The following is a 13,508-nucleotide window of genomic DNA, read 5'->3' on the forward strand; positions in this document are numbered from 1 at the left end:
ATGAGCTTTTCACTTTGTTTTTTCTTTTGAACCCCGAAACACTCAAGAATAACAAACTAAAACGGGATGTGCACTCAATTTTGCGATTGACTGTATCTCTGGAAACGCAAAAAAATGAATTATTTTATAGTTCTGAAAAATTGTTTATACAATTCACTTGAGTGGTCCATTTACAACCCAACCCCATGATTCAAACCAAACGGTGTCCCAGCTGTGGTTGTCAAACCAGCACCGAAATTTACCTCCACTTGTGCTGCAAGAAATCATCCACTTTAGACGAGTTGAATGTTCGCACGCACACCTTCGCATTCCTCGGACAGCCCTTCGGTGCTCAGATTGAAGTGTATTGTTCTCGCGAGGGCAAGTCCATTGAATTTTTCTCCGCGATTTTTCGGAAATTGTGCAATTTAGAGCGCTCGGTGCTCCCGGCAGGTGGCTTCGACGGGCTTCTAAGGTGATTCGCGATCGGTGCGCGTTCGAGTGCGGTGCAAGTGAGACCCCACGGGGGTAATTTCTGTGAAAAACAGTGCAAAGTTAGCTATCGAGGAGTTTTTCACCTCTTTTTTCGCTTCTAGCGACACCAGTGGGTGACGCTGTATGCGTGCAATGTTGGACGCCTGTTTGGCGTAGGGAGTGCGGATGTGTGTGTGTGGTTTGCGTTGCGTGAAACTCGTCTAATGCCTGGTACGTCAACGGCATCGCCCGTACGGATGTGCAATTTGTTTACAATCTCGGCTTGTGTGTGTTGGTCGACGCGAATCGTGGTTTGATACTCGATCGGAAGTGCTCGTGGGTCCGCTGTCGCGGCCGAATTGTCTGAAAACAAACGCCCGAACGGACGATCTTGGGCTTCGGGTCGTGCTTCGTGTGTACTCGTGCACTCGCGGTCAACCGTCGGGCAATATTCGGCGTATCCGCGAGTAAATCATCACCGTGCAAAAGTCTAAAAACAGAGATGTGTGATTCTAGCATGTTTGTGTTTACGCGTGTGTGTTTACGTCGCTTCGTTTGCGTGGTGGTATTGTTATTTCCGTGGGGACGGTTTTATTAGTGGTGTTTTTTGTGTACATTTTTTTAATCTCGCTTGCGTTCCAACGCCAGAGGATAGGAGCAGGAAAATTGAAAATATATCTTCAATCCAATCCTGAGGCTACAGCAAAGTGTGAACGAGTGGAAAGAGATTGCTGGAAGTTGGTTGTGTGGTTGATTACGAATTGCTTCGCTGAAAGGCGAATGTGACAGAGAACATCTTTAGAGACGATTCATCGCACAAATCTACGCACAGCTGAAATCAATCCCTGGCCAGCCGTTAAGGACGGTTGGGCATCGTAATCACACCCATCGCTTGAATCATGGATTATCGCAAGCCAACAGTTGAATACTGAGGTAAGCTGCTGGTGTTGTTTTGCTACCCAAACATCCTCGCATCATTGCAGAAAGTTTATTCCGACGATGGACTGACACAACAAAAATCAATAAACTCGAGGACATTCCTCCAGGGCCACAGTTCAGAGATTTCGGAGCGTTGTCACGTAGCCTGCTTTTTCTGATACGACGAGAGCTGGTTGATGTTGATGATGGTGATGATGATTAAGGGTGAACATTCTTCTCATTACAACGGTGCACACAGTGTCCGTGTTCCTCTCATCGATGCGCCACCGTTCGACAAAACACCGTCGGTACGATGAGTCAGCGGTAACTTTACGGAGTTCTTGCTTGCTTGTCAGTTTCTGCCTTTCGCGCTCCCGTTTTTCGACACAATGAGAAGCTTATTAGCGATTAAGGTGCCTTCTCGGGCGCCTCGATGGGCGATGTTTCGTAGCATCTGGATTAAATCAATTGAGAGGGTGGATGGGAAGGAGAAGGAAATTAATGATACTGACAACAAACCCTGCAGACGGTGCTTCAAACGACGAGCAAGAACATCTGGGAATGTTTCACTTTGAAATGACGTAAGAATTGCAAAATGTGGTTGCACTCGAATTGGCTATGTCAATTTAAGGGCAAGGCAATAGCGAATAATTCAAAAACTCTGTGCATCGTATTTGTTTTTGGTATCAAGGCTTAATACAACAGAACTTACAATATTCTTTTACACATCAGCATGTTCTGTTCATCAGTTACTCTGATAAAAATTATCTGAACAAACTTCATTTGAAATCATTTAGAAGTTAATTTAGGTCTCTATACAATAAACGAAAAAGTCACAAAATTTAGGCTAAAATGGCAGCCTCTCAAATAAAATCAAATATACTAAGTTATTCCTTCACCTTGCCGGAGAGACCATTTTTCTGCTAGAACCAGGGCCCCAAATCTTCGGAGGTGAGAAATGAAGACCGACTCTACTCTCAGTAGCTTCGCTTTGACTAGGACTACTTCGGCAGTCGCCGTCAACAAAAAGAGAATTGAGGCCAACTTAGTATCACCAAGAGCGTTTTGCATGGACCGAAAGAGATGATAATCAATTGGAGCCAGGTCCGGACTATACGGTGGGTGCAATAGGACATCCCATCCGAGCTCCCGTAGCTTCTGGCGGGTCATCAAAGATGTGTGAGGTCGAGTGTTGTCCTGGTGGAAAACAACACCATTCCTATTGATCATTTCTGGCCGCTTCTGGTCAATCGCCTGCTTCAAACGGTCAAGCTGCTCACAGTAGAGAACCGAGTTGAGGGTCTGGCCATAGTTGAGCAGCTCATAGTGGATGATTCCCTTCCAATCCCACCAAACACACAGCAAAACCTTCCTGGCCGTCAATCCGGGCTTGACGATGGTTTGGGCCGGCTCATCGCGCTTCGACCACGACTTTTTTCGCTTTAGGTTGTCGTACGTGATCCACTTTTCATCACCAGTCACCATCTTCTTCAAAAATGGGTCGAGTTCGTTCCGTTTCAGCAGTGCATCGCAGGCGTTGATTCGGTCTAATAGATTTTTTTGCGTCAACTCGTGTGGCACCCATACATCCAGCTTTTTTTGGAATCCAATCTTCTGCAAGTGGTTCCAAACGGTTTTATGGTCTATGCCCAGTTCCTGGCCAATCGAGCGAGTGCTCACATGCGGGTCTACTTGGATGATTTCAACGATTTTATCGGTTTCCACGACGATTGGCCAACGCTGTGCTGTGCGAATCGTTACAGTATCGGGTCCATAAACTACACGAATTTTTTCGGCCGCCTTCGTTGCAGTTTTACCTCGCAGGTAGTAAAAACGTAAAATATGGCGAATTTCTTGCTTGGTGGACTCCATCTTTGACGCGCTATAATTTGAGACTGAAAAATCAACACACTGTCAAAACGACACTTGTGGCACAGATTGTCGTCTTTAAATAGCCGTATAGTATGACCCGATGCGATAAGTACAACACAAGATATGTTTAAGTGTTGCCATATATTGACAATATACGACATTTCTTTTTCCCCAACCCAATATATACAAATCTGCCTCTTCATTCAACTGACTTCAATCCACATTTCTACCCCCCTAGGAACAATATTGTTACCCGCTTACGCAATCTTATTTTTACATCCTGGTGGATCACACCATTGAGGGATGCCGGATCCTTCGCCTGAAGGAGATTTCGATAGCGATAGATCAGGAATTGCACTCTGTAAAAAACTGGTTGAAAAATTTTAACGATAGAATAAAAGCCTTTTGAAGCCTGGTTTATTAAGCGATGTTGCTTGATTACACGTAGGAATTTGAATGAAAATATATTGGAAAGAAATTTCTGTATTCACCTATTTAGTTGTATGCGTTCGTTTCTTATGCGAACTATTCATAATGTCCCAAACATTGCGTCGGTATATACTGTTTACGTCGCGGTATATTCGGGGCTGAATATGTTCCATACACCACACACTGTGTTCTGAAAGCAAGGGAGTGGGTCGGATGGGAAAAGGATTGGATAGTTAGAAGGGGTATTACTTTATGTTCCCACTTGCTCTTCGTTCGCACTGTCGGTCGCGAACACGTCCATATAAAGAGGAACGAAAACGTGGAGGCGTTCTGGCGTAGTGGTAACATCCATACCTCTCACGCAGAGATCACGAGTTCAATTCTCACTCCCGACATTCTTCCAAAAATGGAAGTAAAAGTGACGAACCAGCCAAAATGTGTTGAAAATCACTATAATAAGAAAAAAAAAAAAGGAACGAAAACTTGATTTTTGATGCAAAAAAGTAGTTACCCCATTAATGGACGGTTTATTGTCTACCCATCGTGAACTCAAACCAACGGACTTAGACAGTTATTAGGTATGGTATGCGTTAGTACCTATTAGTAAATAGCGTGCAAAATAGCGCACACACACTGCAAGCTATTTTGTACGTGTGAGTAATTTCCGTGTACGATACAAACAAATCTAGCTCACCTGTAGCGTATGTCAAACCACGTTGAACTCAAGCATCGATGCATGCATAAGTGGTACATGAGAGAGACAGGAACGAATTAGTTTTGGGGGAAATCACTTCAAAATGCAATGAAGACAATTTGACGGGGAAGAATGAAATGAGATAGTCGAGTCGTTGGAGGGGGAAAGCGACTAAACGCCCGAGTTACTGTTGAGTCTTTTGGCGAAGAAACTGCGTGAAGAGGCCAAAAGTCATTTCTAACTGAATACGGAAGGAAATTTCCCCATAGTCTGCTGACTATCCTCAGTTGACTATGACTATGAGGAGCCCTGGCTAGAACTACTTGGCTGGTTCTTATTTTGGATACAATGTATGCTTCTTATTTCAGTTGGACTTCGAACACTGATCATTGGCCTGAATGGTGGGGTAAAAGCTTATCCAGATATACGATCATCGATTTTGTATATGCTCGAGAAATTTTAAAAAAATCATCTCTGGGGGTTACTCCCAGAAGTGGCCGTAGACCAAAATTTAACAAACAGATACCATAATTCTATGAGAAATCAAACAATATCCCAATGTGAATACTCCTAAACTAAAGCAACTAATCTATGCCGAGCTAGAGTTGCGCGAAGAAGTCGTCCCTATTTGCTGAAACTGAATGAAATACGTGATTAAAGCGGATGAGTTTTGGCAGAATATTATGTTCACGGACGAGCCCAATTCAATACTCTGGCGAACTATTCATAATGTCCCAAACTCGTGGGTCGCTTTGTCTCCGCCCAGATAGGTTACTGAGCAGAGTTCCGGTATTGAATAGAGAGTAGACTGGCTACCCGATGTTGTAGTAGACGCAGACATTGTAGTAAAGCAGCAAACCATCCTCCAAGACATTTGGCTGAAAGATTCGAAGTTTTTATCATTGTTGAAGCAAATCGCAATTAGTACCTGCAGTTCAACCTAGAGATGGGCGAGCGCTCACGAGCCGCTCATTTGAGCCGGTTCGTCAGAAAGAGCGTACGATTCTCGGTTCTTTAAAAATGAGCCGCGGCTCTCTTGGGGAGGCGATCTGGCGTAGTGGTAACATCCATACCTCTCACGCTAAAGGTGACGAGTTCAATTCTCACTCCCGACATTCTTCCAAAAATGGAAGCAAAGTGACGAACCAGCCAAATGTGTTGAAAGTCACTAAAATACAGATAAAAAAAATCCGCGGCTCTTGAGAACCACAGTTCAAAAAAGAACTGCGGTTCATAGAAGAACCGTGTTTCTTTTAAGAGCCGGCTTATTGGTAACGAACGCGGATCGTACGCTCGTTCTGACGAACCGTGGTCTGCGGCAGTGCGGAAAAAATATATGTTTCACATGCTGCTTTTAAGGGTTTTTTTAGCTGTTTGTGTTTGTAAATTTTGGCAGATTACGAAAACTGTTATACTCTCCGGACTGATAATTGGACATGATGTGGATCATCATATGGATTAAGAGAAATCAGTTCTAGTGATTATAAAAAAGCTCTGTAATGAATTGATTTCGGAGCTGGTAAAGCGATCTACAAATCTTAAGTCAAACGAATTAATAGCCTAACCAATACTGCTAGATCCTCGCTTCAAGCAGCAAGGTTTTGGGGATAGCAGAAAATACAACTATGCACACCAGATAAGGACGCTAAAAATGACATCCATAGCATACATGCCTACGAAACTACCACAAATCGTTGTTGATGAAGCGCGGTCATCTGTATGGGAGGAGTTTGACGAATTGGTTGGCAATCTTCGATCCTCATATGGTCGGTATTAAGTCAGACCGGACCATGTGACATTTTTATGATTTCAATAAAAACGAACATAAAGTTTAATGCTCTGCAACTTTCAAAGCATTTAATTTTTTCGTTCAATATTTTTCCCAGAAATGTTAGCTACTCTCTGGCAATACTTTGACGCATGATAGATGTAAAAAACATCAAGTATCATGCCAAAAAAGGCAGTTATTTGGCTGTTATGAAAATTAGAGCGAGAAAGGTTGTGAGCAAGCAAACCATTTGTCATGACAATTGTCATGCGAAAATGCGAAAACAGAATAGAAACTGAGAGAGGTTGGCGTCGACATCATGCCTCATACCGTATGTTTCTATTCTGTTTTCGCATTTACGCATGACAATTGTCATGACAAATTGTTTGCTTGGTTGTGAGTTTGGAACTGCATAAACATTTGTTTGCGTTCAGCATAATAGCCCCTGCCATCTACTGCTGGCATGAATATGATTGCACGGCGAACATGTTAAGCATGAACTTCCTATTTTCGATCATCTTAGATAGTGTTCGTCAATAGAATCGTCAAATTTGAATTCATTTTCATCGCTACAGCCTAAATCGCACTCTGAAATAATATATTTTGCGATCATTCACACTGAAGACCAGCATTTTTCATTGATCCGTTCAGTCGGAGTGGACCAGATTTATTTTTTGATATACTCAGAATGTGCACATTTTACACTAACGGGTTCAAGCACATTTCGACAAGGTACCTATTAGCTTCAAGAAAATGTTTTGTTGGTTTGAATTCGGCACTTCACTATTCAGTTCACTATGTTTGCATATGATTTAGAGCCATTTCGCCATGGTAAATGGTACACGGTACGCTCTAACTGCATACTATGAGGGGTTTTCTCTGATCAATCATAACAATTTCAATCAATTATTACTACTATATGCGTGATTTTCCAAATCTGATAAATGTGGTATGGAGCCTTCAAAATGCTTAACCAAATGTAATCAATAACTCGAAATTTTTGATGTTGCGACTTGGTCCCCTCTGACTTAACACCGACCAAAAGCTGCTGCAATATTTTTGTAGATAAATATTTAGCGGAACCACATTTGCTGAAAATAAGCGACCCTTTGCCATGGTGGAATGAGAGGAAATCTATCTCTCCCCGGCTCTACTTTTTTTTTTAATATTATGTTTTCCGGCGACTTCAGTACCACGTGGGAGAGTTTTTCGGAAAACAGGGCAAGTTTACCATGAAAGATGTAGTAGATTTTCATCAGATAATATTGAAAAGACAATGTTTATAAATGAAAAAAAAAGGAAAGAAGATTATTGTGATGGAAATATATCAGAGAAAATCCTCAGTGAAGTAATATTTTTACTATTCTCTGCACTGATTATTGTTTGATGCACATTGATTATTATTGATTATTGTTTTACATATCCGAATAAACCAGTTCTTGAAAAGAGCCGTCGAGCCGCTCAAATGAGCCGGCTCTTTTCATTGATCGCACGGCTCTGAGCCGCTCATTGAAATGAACCGTTCTGCCCATCTCTAGTTCAACCTCAACCAATTCCTTTTTTTTCGAAAACTATCGACTATGGGAAATATGCCTTAGAACAAATTTCTTCTGGATTCTGGCATACATTTCACGGTGCATCCAAGGATGAATGTCAAAAAAACACGCCAAATTTTACTACAGACAAATCCTGCAATTTTGCCTGGGGTGCGAAGGAATGTTAAAAGCTCGATCCTTTCGACATTTATTTCGATCACAAATGGGCAGGAAAAGAATTCGAGAAGCTTTTGACTATATTGACGGATTTTGGGCGTATCAGTGGAGCACCATCAGACTTAGCTAGCTAGCAACAAGTTTGCTCGCTATGACCCAAAAAATAAATAATTGGAGCATTTTTGGAAAGGCTAAGTTTGAGAAACGTTTAACCATAGAACAATTCCACGCCAAAACTGCCGATTTTGACACAACCCTCTCCGATTTTTTTTGAAACACTAGCGGACCCGGCAAACTTCGTCCCGCCCAAAAATTTATTTTTTATTATCAATACCTCCAAACATTCACGTTTTCTTACTTACGATCATGGGTCCAATCGCAGAACTGTTCATTGATTCAACTTACAATTTACTTTTAATATAAATTTCCTAGGACTTCTGCCAGAACTCGTCATTATAATATCAGATTATTTTCAGACACAATACTCGTTCAAGATTTTTCAATCACTTGCAAATAACATGTTTTTCCGTTGCATCGAATAAATGTTTGATACAGAAAATATGATAGAATGAAGATAGCCATAAATCGGATAATCCCTTCTTCGAGTTTTGCTCTTATCAACAAGCTTATCAATCCGACGATCCATTTTTATTTATATAGATAGAAGAAGTATAGGAGTGCGTTTTATCACATCAAAATCCATTTAGAACATATGGGAATTGAATTTTCCCATTTTCCTTCAGAGTTTTCCGAAAATTTTCAATTATCATGTTTGGTTGAAATATGTGTATTATTTTTATGGGACCCCCTCTCCATTTCATAGGAGGTGGGGTCATACCATCATAGAAATATTTCTCGTACCCATAAACCCTCACATCTCAAATTTGGCTCCATTTGCATGATTAGTTTTCGAATTATGCAGAATTTTGTGTTTGATTTGTATGGCAGCACCCCCAGGGGGGAGGGGTCTCGAACTATCGTAAAAACTTTCACCGGCCCCAAAAATTACTAATTACAAATTTTTACGTCGTATATATATACATATATATATATATATATATATATATATATATATATATATATATATATATATATATATATATATATATATATATATATATATATATCATATATATACATATATATATATATATATATATATATATATATATATCATATATAACTTACGTTTTTAAATTAAAGGAGAGCGTTTTTAAAAAAAGAACTACACTTGTTCACTGTAAGATTAAGACTAACTTTATTATCGCTTCCAGTTTACATGACTTATGATTTATGCCTACTCAATGAGCCGAAGGGAATTTGATACCTACATTCTCGAGTTGCGTACCGTTGCCTGTTATGCTGATTCGTGTTGTGGTGTCTACGTTGAATATGTTATTTCAGTGAAGATGGGACGTTTGGCCAAAAGTGATGATGCCGCTGTTTAGGTTGTTCGAGCTGGTGCATGGCTGGTGTTGCCGTTTGGAATTGACGGTAACTGCTCCCTCATGAAGTTCGAACCGTCCCGGTTCGATTTTAGCGGATGTTGGTTTCTCTGAATTTTCCTTCTTCTCTGGTAATGTTCTGCGGGGTTCTGGGAATGGATGCTGGCCAATTTTAAATACGTTACTAGTGCGTTTGTTGATTTTCGTTATGGCTATTACTATTCCAGAAATTATAATTATCGAAAATATTCCGATATTTGTTGAGATATGGATTGCAAATGATTCTTCTATTGAATCCATTCGTTCACGGTTGCGGATGTTTAATTCTTGTAGTTTTTCTATAGTTATATTCTCCTCGAGAGCGCCTTTTTCTATTTGTAGACCATCTAGCGATATTGCCAGTGGTGTTTGTTTGTTGTGTCTTTCTCGATTGTCAAACTTTGTGCCATTGATGATTACTGCACAGTTTGAGAAGTATATTAGAAAACTACCTGATAGTGTTCTGTTTGTCAGTTTGCAATCCGTTTGTATGAATACTTTTTGAACGTCCTTCAGCACGATATGGAAATCAGTTAGCCGCTTGACGCCTGAATTGGCATCGTGATCCACGAAGCTGCACTTTCCGGAAAATCCTCGTAGGATTTTGGAATAACATGCGTCGTTGGAAACGTCTATCAGATTGTTCTGATCGCACATGGTATTTTGTCCCACAGGTTGGCATCGCCCGTTGAGAAGATAAGTTGATTGGCTTCCTACTATTGCTGTCCTTGATGGTAGTTTTAGAGATGTTCCGTTGATTGGTAATGGTTCCAGCAGCAACTCGTTAAATATTTCCGTTTTAACAAATGGCACTGAGATAACAAAATATAATTTGCTGTTCTTAAAGACTATTTTTATACTTATAAATTCATAAGCCTGTTCTGAATTAAGCAATGTAATGTTCTGTTTTTCTAACTGATGCACTATGACTTTTAATTCCTCCGGTTCTAGGAAGTTCCTCGAAATCACATTTACGCGAGCTAATTGAATGGTTTCGAATACGGTGTCTAGGTGGTTTCGTATTTGGTCTAGGTGAAATGAAACTCTGATTACTTTGCTGAGGGCCGTGAAATTTTGGTTTACATTGTTGGGATCTAATATAGCTTGTCTATTTGAAATAATTTGTTTTACCAACTTACTTTGTTGGTCATTAATGGATTGGATTATTTTATTTATTCTATTTTGTAGTTTTTCATTGATTGTTGCTTGTAAATTGTTTTCATTAATTAACTGTCGATTTCCTGCCTTGAGATGTTCAATCTCCGTGTTAATTCTGTCTAAATCTTCTTGGTCTAGGTTTCCTGTAATTAATTTTATTGTAGACCCTAAAAAATTGAAGGCTCCTCTTCTGTGTCTCTCCTTAGGGGAAAGGATTCTGTATAAGTTTGTAATTTCATGCATTTTACTACGCAACATTCTTGTGATTTCTCTGATGTTAGGAAAGGTTTCTAATCCGGTGATTATGGTGTTGAGTTGGTTAAGTATAGGTTGGTATAGGTCGAGGTCTACTTCGTGATAAACGTGAATATGTCCGTTTTTGATGAATGTTGATTCCATTCGTATGGTCAATAGTCCGGGGTTTGTTGAAATGTCTTGAATTTGAATGATTTGTCCAAAATAAAGTTGCATTTGCAGAACAAGAAGGATCAACAGACAAAGTGCCATCTGAAAGAAAAAATATTATTAGTTATTATTTATTCTTTTTATATTATTTTTGTGTAATCTACGATTCGAGTCGTCAATAAAGCTTTTCAATCTGTCTTCGACAACTTGAACCGTTGAATATCGTTTTCTCGTTTTATTCCGAATTCCCTGCACTTTATGTAACACTTGCTGATCTGGGACCAATTTTGGTTCGTCTTCCAGATGCCGGTTGTGTTGTTTATGTGTGTTCCTTTGTGTTTTGGTCAGTGTTAATACGACTTCGTCATATAATTTATCTCTTTTTGCCAATATTTCTTCGGCGTCCAGAGGTCTTTCATCTTGGTCCTTGATACCTAAAAAGATTTCTCGGGGTTTCATGTTAGTTGCAGAATGTATGGTTTCATTATATAAAGTGCAAGAAATTCTGTATAATTCTTTGTTGGATAGTGATTCATACTTATGCCTATTACAACGATAAATCTCGGCGAGTGTACTGTGGAATCTTTCCACTATTCCGTTGGTCTCGCTATGATTTGTCGGTGTAAAATATATTTGTATGCCTAGGTCATCGAGGAGTCCTCGAACCTCAATAGATCTCATGGATGGCTCGTTATCGCATACAATAAGTTGAGGTTTCCCATGAGTGCTAAAGAACTTCAGAAGGGCTCTTCTTATATCTTGTATTGTTCTGGACTTGATACTTACTAAAACTCCGAACCTAGAGAATTTATCTACAATGGATAAGAACATATCCGGTTGAGATATGAATATGTCCACATGGATAATCTCTAGTGGCCGTTTTGGGATGGGGGTCTGTCCTAGTTTGATTTTGTAAGGTGCTCTATCATATTTGGCTTTATTGCATTGATCGCATAATCTTATGTACGTTCTGATTTTTCTTTTCATGCTAGGGAAATAGTATGTTCGAGAGATTTGCTGAAGATTTTCCTGAATACCTCTGTGGGCGAAATCGTGTTGTCCTCGTATGATTTCGTTCTGGCGTTCTTCGGTAGTGACGTCTTCTAAGGTGATTTGGGATATTCTCATTCTAAAAGTTTTATTTCGGCTAAAATAGTTTTTGTAGACTATTTGAAGAGAAGGTAGGACGGTCTCTGGACAATTGATGCAATTTAATTTTTTTGGATTTGTGTAATCACGTAGTATTCTTAGAAGGGTCGGAACTCCGAAATGTAATTTTGTTATCGTTTTTCTGAACACGCGTGGAAAAATCTCTTCGACTTCTTCACTGTCTGTCTGTCCAATTTTTAAAACTATTTGATTTGAAAATGCATTCAGTGGTTTTAGTGTCATAGGTATGAATTCCGAGTCATCCGTGTCTGCCGAATGAACGGTTGCGTCGTCGGTATCGTTTTCGTCTTCGTTATTATCTGTGTCTTCGTTGAGATTGATCTCTAGGGGAATCCGAGATAGGGAGTCGGCAACAGTGTTTTGTTTGCCTGGTCGGTATTTAATGTCATAGTCGTATTCTTCAAGATCTAATCTCCAGCGGATCAATTTACTGTTGGGGGTTTTCAAATTTAAACCGTAAGTCAAGGGCTGGTGGTCAGTGTATAGTGTGAATTTGCGGCCAAATAAATATGGTCGAAAGTATTTACAGCCCCACCAAATGGCTAGTAATTCCTTTTCGATCGTTGAGAGATTTTCTTCGGATTTGGTTAGAGTTCTCGAGGCGAACGCTACTGGTTTGTCTCGACCTATTATGCCTTGGGATAATACGGCTCCAATCGCGTGGTTAGAGGCGTCTGTGGTTAAGATGAAGTCTCGTGTAAAGTCGGGGTATTGCAGTATGTCGCTACTTGTTAATATATTTTTACATTTGTGAAAAGCTTCAATAAATTCCTCTGAATGATGGACTTCCTCACCTTTCCTCAAACAGTTTGTTAGGGGCTTTGCGATTTTCGCAAAGTCTCTAATGAACTTCCTATAATATCCTAACACGCCGAGGAACCCACGGAGTTGTTTCTCATTCTTAGGTAAAGGCCACTCTTTTATTGTTTGTATTTTATTGGGATTAGGCTTAACGCCCTCTGGAGTCACAATATGACCCAGGAAAGCAACTTCTTTTTTCAAGAATTCGCTTTTGTCCAACTGAAGTTTCATGTTAAATCTTTTAAGTCTATCGAAAATTTTACAAAGGCTTTCAATGTGTTCTTGAAGACTGGTGGAGAAAATTATAATGTCATCCATATACACAAGGCATATGGTGCCAATATAATCTCTAAGGACATTATCCATCACGCGTTGAAACGTGGATGGAGCATTCCGAAGACCAAATGGCATCCTAAGGAATTCATAGTGCCCATGCTCCACGCTGAAGGCGGTTTTTGGTATGTCCCGATCTTGAATTTCAATTTGGTGAAACCCACTAGCTAAGTCCAATGTAGAGAAATAGTGACAACGTCCCAGTTTGTCCAATATTTCATTTATATTGGGTATAGGGTACTTGTCTTCGATAGTCTTTTGGTTCAATTTTCTATAGTCTATCACTAGACGCCATTTTCGCTTCCCTGATG

The 13,508-nt window shown here is 40.0% G+C and overlaps 1 protein-coding gene across 1 annotated transcript in view; it reads left to right on the forward strand.

The window, feature by feature from the left end:
* The first annotated feature begins 349 nt into the window (after positions 1 to 349).
* Positions 350 to 13,508, forward strand: part of LOC129774850 (protein piccolo-like) — a 367,866-nt gene continuing 354,707 nt past the window's right edge. The window contains exons 1-2 of the mRNA XM_055778866.1: positions 350 to 533; positions 1,102 to 1,386. The gene's annotated coding sequence lies outside the window, so the exon portion shown is untranslated. The remainder of the gene's footprint in view (positions 534 to 1,101; positions 1,387 to 13,508) is intronic.

This window comes from Toxorhynchites rutilus, chromosome 3 (genome assembly GCF_029784135.1).
Source record: "Toxorhynchites rutilus septentrionalis strain SRP chromosome 3, ASM2978413v1, whole genome shotgun sequence".
NCBI classification, from domain to species: domain Eukaryota; kingdom Metazoa; phylum Arthropoda; class Insecta; order Diptera; family Culicidae; genus Toxorhynchites; species Toxorhynchites rutilus.